Raw genomic sequence first — 13,084 nt, forward strand, 5'->3', positions numbered from 1 at the left:
CTGCCCCTCCCCTGCTCTCACTCTGTCTTTCTCTAAAATAAATAAACATTAAAATAAAAAAAAATCACAAAAAACTGGGGATTGATGAAGCATATGTGAAAATCAGCCGGTGGGTGGTCTTCTGGTGGTTACTCCATGTTATCTTTGCTGACTGACCAGCAAATATTGATAATTAAATTTTGTCCATTTAATTATCAAAAAGATGCTTAATTGTTGACCAACAAAGAGAAAAACAATAAAAGTTTCTCCTATAGACAGTTGAAATAGAGCTAGGATCAACCGGAACATTCTGGTGATTGATCAATCAATCAAGGTAAGTGATTTTTCTGACTCACTCTGGGATGAATATTGTTTTAACCCTATTGGTACCTCTTCCTTTGATGACTGAGGCTCTTTGGCCTCGCTCTGAACAATGTGTGATGGGACGTGACCCCAGGGGACTCTGATTTGAAATCCTGAAAGCATTCGACTGAAGTTCTTGTACCGCCTTGTTTTATTGTTATTTCCATCTTTGATCACAAAAAGGAAATTCTGGCTTTTGGTTCATTCTTCTCTTTAAACCACAGTGGTTAAGAGTGTAGGCTCTGGAACCAGATAGACCTGAGTTTAAATCCCAGCTTTCTTGTTTATTTGCTGGATGATTTTAGGCAAGTTACTTAAATTCTAAGCTGTAATTTTACAAGGTTAACGTGGGGAGTCACGAGAAAAAATATAAGGCACGTAGTAGGAATGCAATCAAAGGCAGCATTTACCATTATTACCATCATCATTCAGGGACTCTACATATGGATGTCTACACCTCCAGGTCTGTACTAGTCCTTAGGCTGAGGTGTGGGATGTACAGATCATGGACAAATATAGTTCTTCCTATGTAAGGGTGCTTGGAGACACACATGCGTGTGCGCACGCACACACACACACACACACACACACGACTCCCTCACAAAATTAAATGATCAGCATTGATCCACAACATGAAGCTTGCGAGGGCTAGACAGCTAATGCTGTAGGAGTTTTGGGGAGACTACTGAGTGGAAATGTTCCAGAAAGTCTTATTTTAAGAGGTGAGATTTCATGGCTGGCGAGACCGGGATGAAGAAATAAGCAACGTGCGTTTGGGGCTGTCAGAAGACCTGTCTGACTAGAGTGGGATGTGTGTGTGTGTGTGTGTGTGTGTGTGTGTGTGTGTGTGTGTGTAGGCAATGGGGAGAAGGTTGTAAAGTAAACTGGGGCTACACACTATTGTATTACTAATAACACTGGGAATAGCTAGCAACATTTATTTAGTGCAGACCAGATGCTTATGCTACACCCTTTGCATATATGACCTCATTTGATGCTCACTCCGACCTCGTTAGGTATTATGATAGGTGTAGGTACTATTATCACAAGTTTTCAAGAAAACCGAGGCTCAGAGAGGTTGGCTAACTTGCCCAAGGACACATAGCTAGAAATTGGCAGACCCACATGGGATCTGAATGCACAAATACACACAGACACTGACACAGACAGACCCACACAGGGGCCCAGGCTCAGGCAACAGACAGTTGTCTCCCTTTTCATTCTTTGCTCCCCTCCCCTCTAGCTGAGTTAAGGGCTAGTTCTTCCCTTTGAGGGGTCCTGTGTGACAAAGTAACCCCTCTGCTCAACTATGCTACCTCTGCCTCAAATATTCCTGTGGTTTTAGTCCCCAGGACAGGCCGCTAAGACGGCAGGGCTGGGACTGAGATGAGGGAGCGAGGTGACAGGGTGAAGTATTTAAGAAGGTGCCCGCTGTCAGGGCCAACCTTGAACTTTGTGTCCTAGTTGCCTCACTAGCCTTACCCTAGTTTTGACACTGCAAGGGGGTGGGGGGCTTTGCAGCTTTGCTGTGTGGGCCAAGAAGCCCCTCCTTATTCCAAGGGCAGGTGGGAATTCCCAGGGCCCAGGCCACTGCTCTCCTTTCTGTCCCCAAATGAGCAGCGGGATAATCTCAGATTGGTCTCAGATAATCTTTCCACTGTTCAAACCCATCCTTGTTCAGCGTGCCCCAGGCCCAGCTGGTTTCTGCATCCTCTAAGCATCAGTCCTCTCAGGCCTGGCCCATACTCTCCAATGCCAGGTTGCAGTCTCCAGCGGGGCACCGCCTTCCCCTGGGGCAGTGGGTGAGGGGGCAGATGGTTGGTCCCAGGGGTCTGTTCAGAGAGCCACCATGGGTATGCCCCAGGGGCCGGGAGTCCAGCACTGCTCTCCCGCGCCCTCTAGAGGCTTGGGGTGGCACTGGGTGAGGTACCTAGGAGGGGTCCTGGTTGAGGAGGGGGCCCTGGGCCTCCAAGAATGTCTGGAAGGTGTCCACAATCAGACGCAGCTTCATTTGAAGCCCACTGCTGGAAGATGCCCAGCAAGTTTGTGCTCTCAGCTCAGGAGAAAGAGGTTCAAGGCCTCCCACCTCTGTCTGTGTGTGGAGGGTCCTTCCTCCTATACGCCAGAGAAGAAGCTCCCTAGCCTGTACCCAGCCAGCCCAGCAGGATGACCCCTCTCCATTTTCACCTTCCCCTTTCGCAGCCTTAAAGAGGCGGGAGGCTTCCCCCTGCCATCCCTGGGGAGGCGTGGAGACAACTCCTCAGATAGCCAGGGGTCCCCTGAGGAGCATTAGGCCAGGAGGGGCAGAGGGGTGAGGAGTGTGTCCAAGGTGGCTTGGTGAGGACAGAGTGTGGGAAGATGGGAGAAATCTTCAACTCCTGGCCTGGTAGGACGGACAGAGAAGGAAGAGAGTGGTGACGTGGGGAGAGCCAGCCTGGCTGGCCTTTCCAGCCTGGAAGACTGGGTGCTGGGGACCCGGGCCTCCAGAGGGGACTGGGCAGGGCCGACCCAGCTTCCTTGTAATACACAGGCATAAATCATCGGCAGCTCAGCACATCTCCTCACATCAACGTACCCCAGCCTCACCTCAAATTGTCCATTATTTGGTTGAGGTATCCGGGGGGGCTTGGCCCTACCCTCTTGCTCATCCTTCCCCTTCCCCGGTCCTCACTGCAGTAAAGAGGAAGGGCCTTCCTTCCTGGGTGGTTTTTCAGCATCCGTTCCCTGAGATTCCTGGGTGCAGGACAGAGGAGGAGGCATGAGTCACAAAATTGTCCTATCTGTCCAAGTAAAGAGCAAGGGAAGACACTTTCATGGTCTACCAGCTGCCCCCAGGTGAGAGGTGGGATGACACCCAGAGAAAAAGCAGGTCTGGCCTGAGCACCCCAGCACTCTCGGGGGAAGGAAGGGCCCTTGTCCTCACAGTCTGTCCTGTGGACACACCCCCAGCCTTATCTCCCCAATGCCTGGTCCAGGCTCAGTGGGTGTCATCTCTACTTCTCAAACTGTGGCTCTTTGCTCCTCTACCTAAGCTGATGTCACAGTGGCAGTGCAGGACCTGCCCCAATGAGGATGTGTTGTGCCCGGAGTGGGGCTGGGGGTGCCCAGGGCACGGAGTCCTGGGCTGAGGCTCCCTCTCATCCCCTCCCACCAGGAAGGGTCTTTCTCTCCATTTCCCACAAACACTTGCTTTGCCACTCGACAGCCTTCTCATTCCATTCCCTTGCTGCCCTGCTCTCGGCCCCACCACACCCCTGACAAATTCCTTCCCCCACTTCAGCTCTCAGATTGGAGGCATGGGTACCCCACCCATCTCGCAAAGGGGGTGCCTGGGAGCTGACACCCTGTCTCGCCCTCTCCTGCTTCCTCTCCCACTCCCTGACAGTTCATCCAGGCCAGGAATGGGCCTAGAAGTCTCTAGATAAACATACCACGGCTATCATGCCATACATCCCCCAGAGAAGATGAGTTTGGTGGGCCTCTGCTTATATAACTGAAATCCTTCTTGTTGCAATCCCAGCTGTTGTGGTTGATGGTGATAGGCAAACCTGGGCTGTTGGTCAGACAACGGACCGAAGAGTTTGTTCTCTGTCTCCCTGTTCACCTGTGTTCCAGTAATCTTTATAAACATCTCTAAAAGGTGGTCCCAGACGGTGCTCTCTGGTTCTCCCTGGTCCTCTCTCCATACCTTTCAGTTCCAGAGGCCACAGGCCGAGTCCACAGCTCTCACTCAGCCTTACTGCTTCCTCCCCATCCCCTATGGCTATGGGCTGGGAGCCCGACAAGGGCTTCAGAAATCAGTCACCCCTTCACTCTAAAGAGAGGACTCTGAGGCCAGAGATGGGCAGTGCCTTACTTCAGGTCACACCGCACGGCAGTGACACTTCTTGGTTTTGAACTCAGGTGCTGCGACCCCTGGCCACAGCCCCGAGCATGGATATATATCCAAGGAGCTGCTCAAGGAGCAGCGGTGTTTAATGGCAGGGCTTCAGAGACGCGATTTGTTATGAGGGGCTCTCAAGGTGACTCTTGTGGTGGTTTTGGGAGAGAGTTTTCAGGGGACGCCCAGCCTCTGTAGCTCTGGGTGGGGAAGGCGCCATGACCCAGGTCAGCTTGCCTGGAACAGCTGGATTTCTGGGAACTCTCCTCTCTTCTCTGTGGGGCCCTGTCTCGGGTGGTAGTGGCAGTGGTGGGGGTGGAGTTGGGGGTGGGGGTGGTGTGTGTGTGTGTGTGTGCGTGTGTGTGTGCGCGCATATGTGTGTGGTTTATTAGTTCTTGTGGCCTTCAGCTTGGAGAACTGAGGAGCTACAGAAAGGAAGAGGTTTTGGTGGATAAGTGGTGGGGACGAGGGTCACACAGTGGGGGAGGAGCAGCTTCCCCCCTCCCCCCAACGTAAGATTCACTGTACTTACCTCTGTCCTCTTTCAAGCTGCAGGTCATGCCTGGGGGGGGGGGGCTTAGGGGAAGGGGTTTGGCGCCCCTCACTGTACTTGTGGCTCTCTCAAGTTGCCGCACCAGCTCCGCTGGCACCCGTGCCACCCAGATGGGTGTCCCATCTCCTCAGAAATCTGCCTTTTGCAGGCTCTCCCTTAGTCCCTGGAGGCCCAGTGGGAATTGAGGAGATGTGAAGACTGCCTATCTTCCTACCTTGTCCCCCATTGCCCAACCTGCCCCCCTCCCCCAGCAGTGGATGGGGGCTAGGGAGCAGTAACCTCGCAGGGGCCTCTGAGAAGCTGAGGCTTTAGACAGGCATACAGGAACACTCAGCCAACAGGACGGTCCGGGATGTTCCGTGGGACAGTGGGGACAGGCAGAAAGGACGGAGGGAGGACAGGAGAGGAATGGAGATATCCAAAGAAAGAGAGGGAGAGGAAGAAAAGGAAAATGTTCTGAGTAATTATAGCTGTCGGTGATCTGGGCACTTGGGGTTGGGATTCCAGCCGAGGGCTAGGGCTGGCTGTGTCTGCCATTTTTTCAACAGTGGCTGGAACCCACGAGCGGTGACATCCCTGCTATGTTGGGTGTGGACTATATTTATGTACAGAAAGGTGGGGAGCCCTGGCCTGGTCTTCCCAGGAGCGGAGGAGACATGGAGGCAGGTAGACCAGGGCCCCAGACAGGCCTCGTGCTCGGCTGGGAACGGTACATTCCAGCCTAGAGTGGAGAGTGGACTGGGGCAGGACATTCGGCTGGTGTGCCCCAGTAAGGCCATCTGGTCTAAATAGCTGATGTTCCAGCAGCTGGTCCCCCCTACTCCCCATCCTTCTGGGTGCCTCTCCGGTTACCCCAGTCCCTTCCCGGGTCCCCTGGACCTCCCCACAGTCTAGAACCCTGGGGTGTTACATGTGGCCCGGCCTGTGCCCCCAGCTCTATGTGAACTAGTGCCTGAGCCATAAATGGTCGTTAAATATTTTGGCCACCACTCTCAGCTGGGGTGTGGGGACTGGTCCTCGTGGAGTTGACCAGGGCCAGGTCCTGGGACTTGGGGAAGCTAGCAGCAGACACAGCAGCCTGGAGCGTGCGCTACCTCACCTCTCCTGACGCTTCCAGCTGTGTTTCAGAAGGATATGGGTCTGAGTGGGTTGACATCTAGGGCGATGTAGGCAGGACCATCGCTCCAGGGGCCCCCAGGGGAGCACGGTTCACACCAGCTGTGCCCTCTGCAGGGCGCTGCCTGGAATGAGGGAGCCCCTTCATGTGGGAAAGAGAAGCAAACAACCAAACCCTGGGCCGAGCAGCTGACCTGCTCCACATGCATAGGACCCCTCCCTGGCACTGCCTGGCTCCCCATTTAGCCGGTCAGCTCTTGGGGGCTGAAGCCCCACTTCCCCTAGAGGTGCCTGGCTCAGGGCTTTGCCCTGATGAAGTGAGTGAGTAGCCCTTGGAGAAATAAAAAGGGCACCAAGCTGTGAGTCAAGAAATCCGAGCTCAGGTCTTGCCTCTCTGTAGCTGTATGGCTTTGGACCACTCTGGACCTCATTTTGCTCATCTGGTCGGCGAAGGGATTTTCAAACTTCTTCAGTAGTGGAGCCTTTTCTTCCAATGACATCTCAAGTGAAACTCTAATAAATAAGGCAGATAAAACTGGGTGTGCTGTGTCTGCCCATTCCCGCAGCCTTCCCCCCCGCCCCATCTCTTAGGACCTCCCGAGGCTCCCAGGAACCTGGTCTGATGTTCTCCTGACATGGATACCTCTTGACCAATTGTCTGCTTCACGGGTTATCTTGAGGATATTAGGCCAGGCTGCTACTGGAAGCTGAGGGGAGGTCTCCCCCACTCTCTGTGGCCTGCCCTGCACTTCTGGGTCTGGGAAGGCAGGCAGGATGGTGGGAGTGCCTTCTCTCATGGGGCCAATCATTAACTGACTTTATCTTTGTGAACCATCCTGGGGGTGGCCTGGGTCATGGGCCAAGCTTCTGGCCCAGGCCGAAGGGATCACTGGGAGAGGAGGGAAGGGACCCTTCCTGTTAAGAGGCGGGATACCTGCCTCTTTCCCCACCCCCCCTAGGATTTTTCTGAGGAACCCACAGTGTAGCCAATTCAGTGACAACCTGGTGACACAGTTGCTCTGAAAAGGTTGTGACACAGTTGCTCTGAAGAAAGGCTAAAGAAGGAACGAAGCCGACATATCCTTCACCCCTAGTCATCTCTGGCATCTTCCTTCCTTCCTTCCTTTCTCCTTTTCCTTCCTTCTTTCTTTCTTCTTTCTTTCGTTTTTTTTTCCTTCCTTTTCTTCCTTCCTTCCTCTTTGTTCTTTTCCTTCTTTCTTTCTTTTCCTTCCCTTCCTTCCTTCCTTCCTTCCTTCCTTCCTTCCTTCCTTCCTTCCTTTTCTTTTCCTTCCTTCCTCTCTTTCTTTCCTTCCTTCCTTCCTTCCTTCTCTCTCTGCCTCCTTCTTCTCATTCTCCTCCTCCTTCTTTTTTTTTTTAAGTTTATTTATTTATTTTTTTTTGAGACAGAGAAAGAGAGCACAAAGAGGAGTGGTAGAAAGAATCCCAAGCAGGCTCCACACTGTCAGCACAGAGCCCGATGCAGGACTTGAACCCATGAACCGTGAGATCATGATCGGAGCTGAAATCAAGAGTCAGATGCTTAACTGACTGAGCCACCCAGGCGCCCTTTCTTCTTCTTTACAGGGAGATGGGATAAACCCATTTCCCTAATTTTTTTCTGTTTGACTTTAGTCAGATGATAGTGAGTTTGTATTCTCTGAGTTTGCTCACTCATGGGGGTAGGGACAGAGAAAGGGAAGGGAAGTAACATGTATGTGATACTTGCTTTAGACCAGGAGCTTTGCTTATATTCACAGTCTCCATTTATTTTCTTACTACCCTGGGAGGTACAGCACCACAACTCCCATTTCACAGATGAGGAAACCAGGGCTCAGGCAGATGATGTGACTTGTTCAAAGTCTCCAGGCTTGGATGGGTGGACCAAGATTGAGTCCAGCCTGTGTGGCTTTTTCCATTACATGCCATGGGGGTGTAGGGGTGGGGCAGGGTAGCTGGTGGGGGCTTTTCACAGTGAGGATTCACCAAGCCAGTGTCTTTTCAAAAAGGACAGAGATTCTAGTGTCCCAGGTAGGAGAGGAAGCAGTTCCCTACCTGCTGGGATTGGAGACGTTCCCTGGAACCACATCTCCTCTCCACCACTTGGTACTGTGCCCCAGATTTCACCCATCTTTGAATTAAGCATTGTCCTCTCCAAGGGGAGCCTTTCAAAATACACAGCCCCCTGGAAGATGTGACATTTTATATAAGTGATCTCAGTTGGAGTGTTTGATGGAGCTGTAACAGAGCCTTAAAGCTTAGGGAGTATAACCTCATGCTTTTACCTAGGAGGATCTTGAGGTCCAAAAAGGGACTGACTTGGCCAAGGTCACATGGCATGCAGCAGACTTGACTTCTCCTGGTGCTGTTTCCAGGTCTCTGCATGTCTGTGATAGGCAGACAGGAGACCTCTGGGCACCTGTTGGGGGGTAGGGAGGGGACAAAGCTGGAGAAAATCTCTTTCTGCTTTGTGCCCTGCCCCAGCTGAGTGGCACTGTGCTTGTCATGGGCTGGTGTCCTCTGCCCTCTTCCTCTCACTCCTGGGCAAACAACAACAGTGCTAAATGTGCAAGCTGGACCTACCTCTAGTGTCTCCTTGTTTGTTTAAATTCTCTGGCAGAGACATCCTGTCCCAGAGGGCGGGGAAATCAGTGTGGGGCTCACCCCCTGAGGGAGGTGCATTGTCCCTGTGGGCTTTGGCTGGGAATGTTTCTGAAGAAGCCCTAATCCCCTGCCCTACCTAGCCTCAAAGTCTCTATCACCCCCAGAGGAGTACTGGGAGAGCCTTGTGAGCCATCAGAATCCTCCAGACCTCGCTTCCCCTGCCTGCTCTTTATCCCTGTCCACTCAGCGGGCCAAACTCTGCTCTTCTATCTACACTCAAGTGTCCCCTCCTCCAGGAAGCCTTCTCCTACTCCCAGCAGTTACAGTGGCCCCCTCAGAGAGTTTTTATTTTCAGTTTACCCTGTGGTTCTTCCAGACAGAAAGCCCCTTCCACATTGTTGTAGCCCCAGGGTCCAGCCAACTCTGCCTTCATAGCACCTTGTGCCTCTCTCTTAGGGCCTCTTTCCTAATCCACCTGCCAGTGTAGCTGTGTGTTTACCTGTCCGCATACAGCAACTCTCCAAGGCAGGCATTTGCACTCCTGTCTTACAGACGAGGGGAACTGTGGGTCAGAGAGGCTGAGTAACTCGCCTAAGGTCACTCAGCTAAAGAATGGCAGCCAGGAGTGCCACTTGTGTCCATTTGGATCCAAAGGCCCTGCACTTTCCACTGCCTACTCCGGTGTCCCTGTATCTCCTATAGTCAGCAAGGTGTCTGATGCCTGGTCGGCCTTGGGAAAGAGCCACGATGGGACAAGGCTCCGCTCCCAGGCAGGGCCCAGGTCTCAAGGGAGAGTACAGCTTTAGGACCTTAGTGGCCACCTCTTGCCACCACTCTTCCCAGCAGAGGGGCCCCCTCCAAGACTGAGTGGGGGTGTATGAACAGGAGCTGCAATGGGCAGGATGGGGGCCAGATTTTGAGGGGCAGCAAAGACTGGGTGTCAGGAAGTGAACATGTCTGGGGCTGGCAGGGAGAAGCCATCCAGGGGCTGTGAAACTGAGGCCTGTAAAGGACAGGCATAGACTTGGCTGATAGGGACGAGGACTGGCGTGGGCCGGCATGCTCCCCCCCGCTGGTGACCCTGCCCCGCGCCTCTGCCCCTTCTCCTGCTTGCTCGCCATCCCTCTTCCCTCCCCTTTTTCAGACTGACTTCTCCGGGGGAGTTAACCTCTTGGGCTTTCTCCGCTCCAATCTCGTTACCAGTCAGCATCCTTGCCTATCATGACCCCACGTCAAACCTCCAGCTCCAGATTGGGGCGCGAAGTTGGGAGAGAAAGGGGCCCTTCTTCCTTGCTTTTGCTTTGTCTTTCCATTGCTTTGTTGCCAAGACATAGTGGTAGAGAGAGGACAGGGGTGGGGGGAGAAAGAGACAGAGACAGAGAGATTGACTTACCAATGGAGAGAGGGAATTGAAGGGAACCACTCCAATTCTCTCTCCTTCAATCCAACACGTTGGTATTCCTGCCCTTCCAGGGGATCCGATCTGTGTCCGGTTAGGTGTCTGGGAGTCAGGGGATGGTGTGAGGGAGGAGACCTTTCTTCCATCACAGCGGAACCACCTGGAGAAATGTTTGGGCAACAGCAAGAATCAGCAACTCTCTCCTCTCCTTGTTTCCTCACTTCGGAGGGGCTCTGTCCCTTCATCCGAGGGTTTGGAGGTTAATTGCCCACACCCACACAGGCAAGAGCTTCCCTGAACATCAGAGTAACAGGACGTTAGGACAAAGTACAACTATTGTGCCTTGGGCCTCATCACTACTTCTTTTGTCTGGGGCCACTGTTGGCTCCTGGCCACCTTTCACGCTCTTCTCTACCCCCACCCCCACCCCTCTCCTCACTTCCCCCTCACCTGGAACACCTTCCCCTTCCTCTTTGGCTCCTTTTGAACTGTCTCAGAGCCATAAGCTGAGACTGCCCTGGTCCTGAGGTGGGGCCCTCTGAGTGGGGCAGAGGATGCCCTTGGAGGGGACCCAGCACGACCTCTGTCTGGGCTGCTCTCTGCTCCGTGCCTCACCCCCCCATGTTGTTAGGTGACCTTGGGTCCTTCTGTGTGCTTGGGATTCTCTGGGGGTTCAGTGTGTCCTGGGACTCCCAGCCCTTCAGCGACCTGTGGAGGGAGCATGTTGGGGGGATTAAGTCTGTCAGAGGAGATGGTGCTGGAAAGACACGATGTGGTCTACCGATTGTTGATTTGCATTCCTGATTCTGTGTCCTTCGTCCCCTTTTTTGGCGACCCAGGTGTGTCGGGCTCTCAATGCGATGCTCACGTGGGCACTGGCCGGGTATTGTACATCATTACAGCGTATTGTCGGGAAAGCTGGTGACACCGCCCTGGGGGATAGCATCCAGAGTTGACCCTCCTCTGAGTCACCACCAGGCTGTGTCTCTGAAATGAAGGGCGGGGCTGGGAGACCCCTCCCCACCAATGAAGCTTGCTCAAAAGCTCCTCAGGTCAGGGTGCAGTTCGGCCCCCTCATTCCCTTGGTTCCCTGGGCCAAGCCCACAGAGGAGGGAATCTCACATAGGTAGCTGAAACACACCTTGCTGAATACCACCAAGGGGGATGTTTGGGTCAGTTTGGGGAGAGCCCTGGGATTATTATGACAATGACACCCACCTCCACCTTGGAACCCCTCCATTCTCCTCTCCAATTCAGGGTCTTTTACTATGACCCCTTCTTCTGGCCCCTGAGGGGCCAGGGAAGGCTGAGGTGAGAAGGATGCCGTGGAGGGGACCAGGGTGAGCCCCTGCTCGTGCTGCTGGGAGACTCTGTCCTGGGCTCTGCCTGCTCCTTTGCTCTGCAGGGGTGAGGGAGGGGATCTCTGCCAAAGCCCCCACACACCTTGTGCTCTGGTTGCACTAGATGTAGACCAGGTTGGAAGGAGGATGTTTAAGGGCTTCGCTTCTATCTTCCATGCAGAGCTTGGAGCATGGAGCCTAGGTAAGGAGGGGGGCCCTGAGCCAGCAAATAAACATTTCCTAACTGGAAAGAGACCTCGTCCCTGTGCTGGGGAGCCTGCCAGGTGGTTCAGGCAGGACTGGAGGCATGAATGATGGAAAGGGTAGGATGGGATGGGGGTGGGCAGCCCTTCTGCTCATAGGGGCATCAGGACACCAGTCGTGTGGAACTGGGCTACTAAAAAGGTAACCTAGCACCATGTGCTTAGGCAGGGGGTTGGCTGAGTAACCTCCCAGGATCGTTTGGTCAATTTGGGGGATGCCGTCACAGTCCAGTTCTCAGCCCCGGCACTCACAGAGGCTACATCAGCCCTGGGCCTGGCACTGATCTGGATTCATAATGAGACTGGTTGGTCCCTCTCTTCCCTCAGGTATCAGAACCCCCTCTTTGTTCCCTGGGGGGAACCTGGGAGCTATTGGGTCAAAGCCCAACCAGGAATTTTTCCAGGCTGGTTCCTATATGCAAGGGTGGGGTGGGGGGCCTCGGGAGCACTCAGGGAAGACCGGGGGAGTTGGGGGAGAAGGGAGCTTTGAAGGAAGGGGGGGACTGGGGGAAAGAGGAGAGAGGCTGCCAGCTGGGAGAAGTAGGCAAGGGACCCTGGGGGTCTAGGGGTACCAAGGAGAAACCCCAATTCTGTTCAGAAGATGAGCTAAGAGCCTGGGCTGGGGCTGATAGAAGGCTTGGCCCCCAGCCTGGTGGGAGCTCCGGGCAGCTGGCCTACAGACGTTCCTTAGCGTTGGTGAGTAGGTTTGAATCATCACTTAGGCCCTGGCCTCCATCCGCCCCCACCAGCCCCCTGGCCTCAGTTCCCTGGCAACATCTGGGGTTGGGGGGGAGAGCAGGAACAAGGGCTTCTGTCTGCCCGGCTGCCTCTCCCTTTGGGCTCTGCCAGACTCCACAGTGCATACGTGGGCTCCAACAGGTCCTCTTTCCTCTGGGCCACTGACTAACCCCAGAACCACACGGCTTCCCATTTTCAGCCCCACAAACTTAGTGCCAAATAATTTTCCCCAGGAAAGTCTCCCTGGACACTTCCCAAAGGACCCCAGTCACCCCAGTCTGTTGGCTGTAGCTCACTCTGATGTCAGCAGGCCAGATGAGGTCTCCAGATGGGCACATTGTCCACATGGGTACATCATGTCTCCTGTGCCCAGCATTGGGCTCGCTGCACACGGGTCCATTCGAGTCCCAAACATGCCTCTGTTAGGGAGGTCAGAAACGAGGGAGTCAGGGGTAGTGTCCCTCCACCCTCTTCCTGAAGCCCATTCCCTCTTAAGCCAGAGCTGGGGTGTGCGGGCAGTAGTCACTAGGGGGCGCTCGGCCACCACAGGGAAGCTGGTGAACTTGGGAGAGCAGAGTCTGCGTGAGTGAGGACGCGTGTGTCAGTGTGAGTGTGTGTGTGGGGGGGGGGGGCGGGCTGAGAGTGCTGGAGTGGGAAGAAGGCCAGGGGTCACCCCAGGATTCCAATAGATCTGTATGTCCTTCTCCCCACCCGTCCCTATCCGACTCCCTGCCCGCCCCGACGCCCCTCCCTCCAATATTCCCAGCAAAGAAGGAATAGCTCTCGAGCCCTGTCCGCACATAACCTCACTTTCCTGTTCCCTTCCCCCCAATACCACGCGGGCGTGTGTGT

General features: G+C 54.1%; 1 long non-coding RNA gene across 2 annotated transcripts; it reads right to left on the reverse strand.

Moving 5' to 3' along the window:
* Positions 1–7,655: 7,655 nt before the first annotated feature.
* LOC116738091 lies at positions 7,656–12,645 on the reverse strand. Of its 2 annotated transcripts, XR_004343690.1 has the most exons (4): positions 12,529–12,645; positions 9,886–10,051; positions 8,174–8,307; positions 7,656–8,073 (listed from the first exon to the last, which is right to left on the reverse strand). It is a non-coding gene; the product is annotated as an uncharacterized LOC116738091 (long non-coding RNA). The 2 variants fall into 2 exon arrangements; XR_004343689.1 differs by having other exon boundaries at positions 7,656–8,307.
* Positions 12,646–13,084: the final 439 nt, after the last annotated feature.

The sequence above is a fragment of the Lynx canadensis genome, chromosome B2, assembly GCF_007474595.2.
Source record: "Lynx canadensis isolate LIC74 chromosome B2, mLynCan4.pri.v2, whole genome shotgun sequence".
In the NCBI taxonomy this organism is placed as follows: Eukaryota; Metazoa; Chordata; class Mammalia; order Carnivora; family Felidae; genus Lynx; species Lynx canadensis.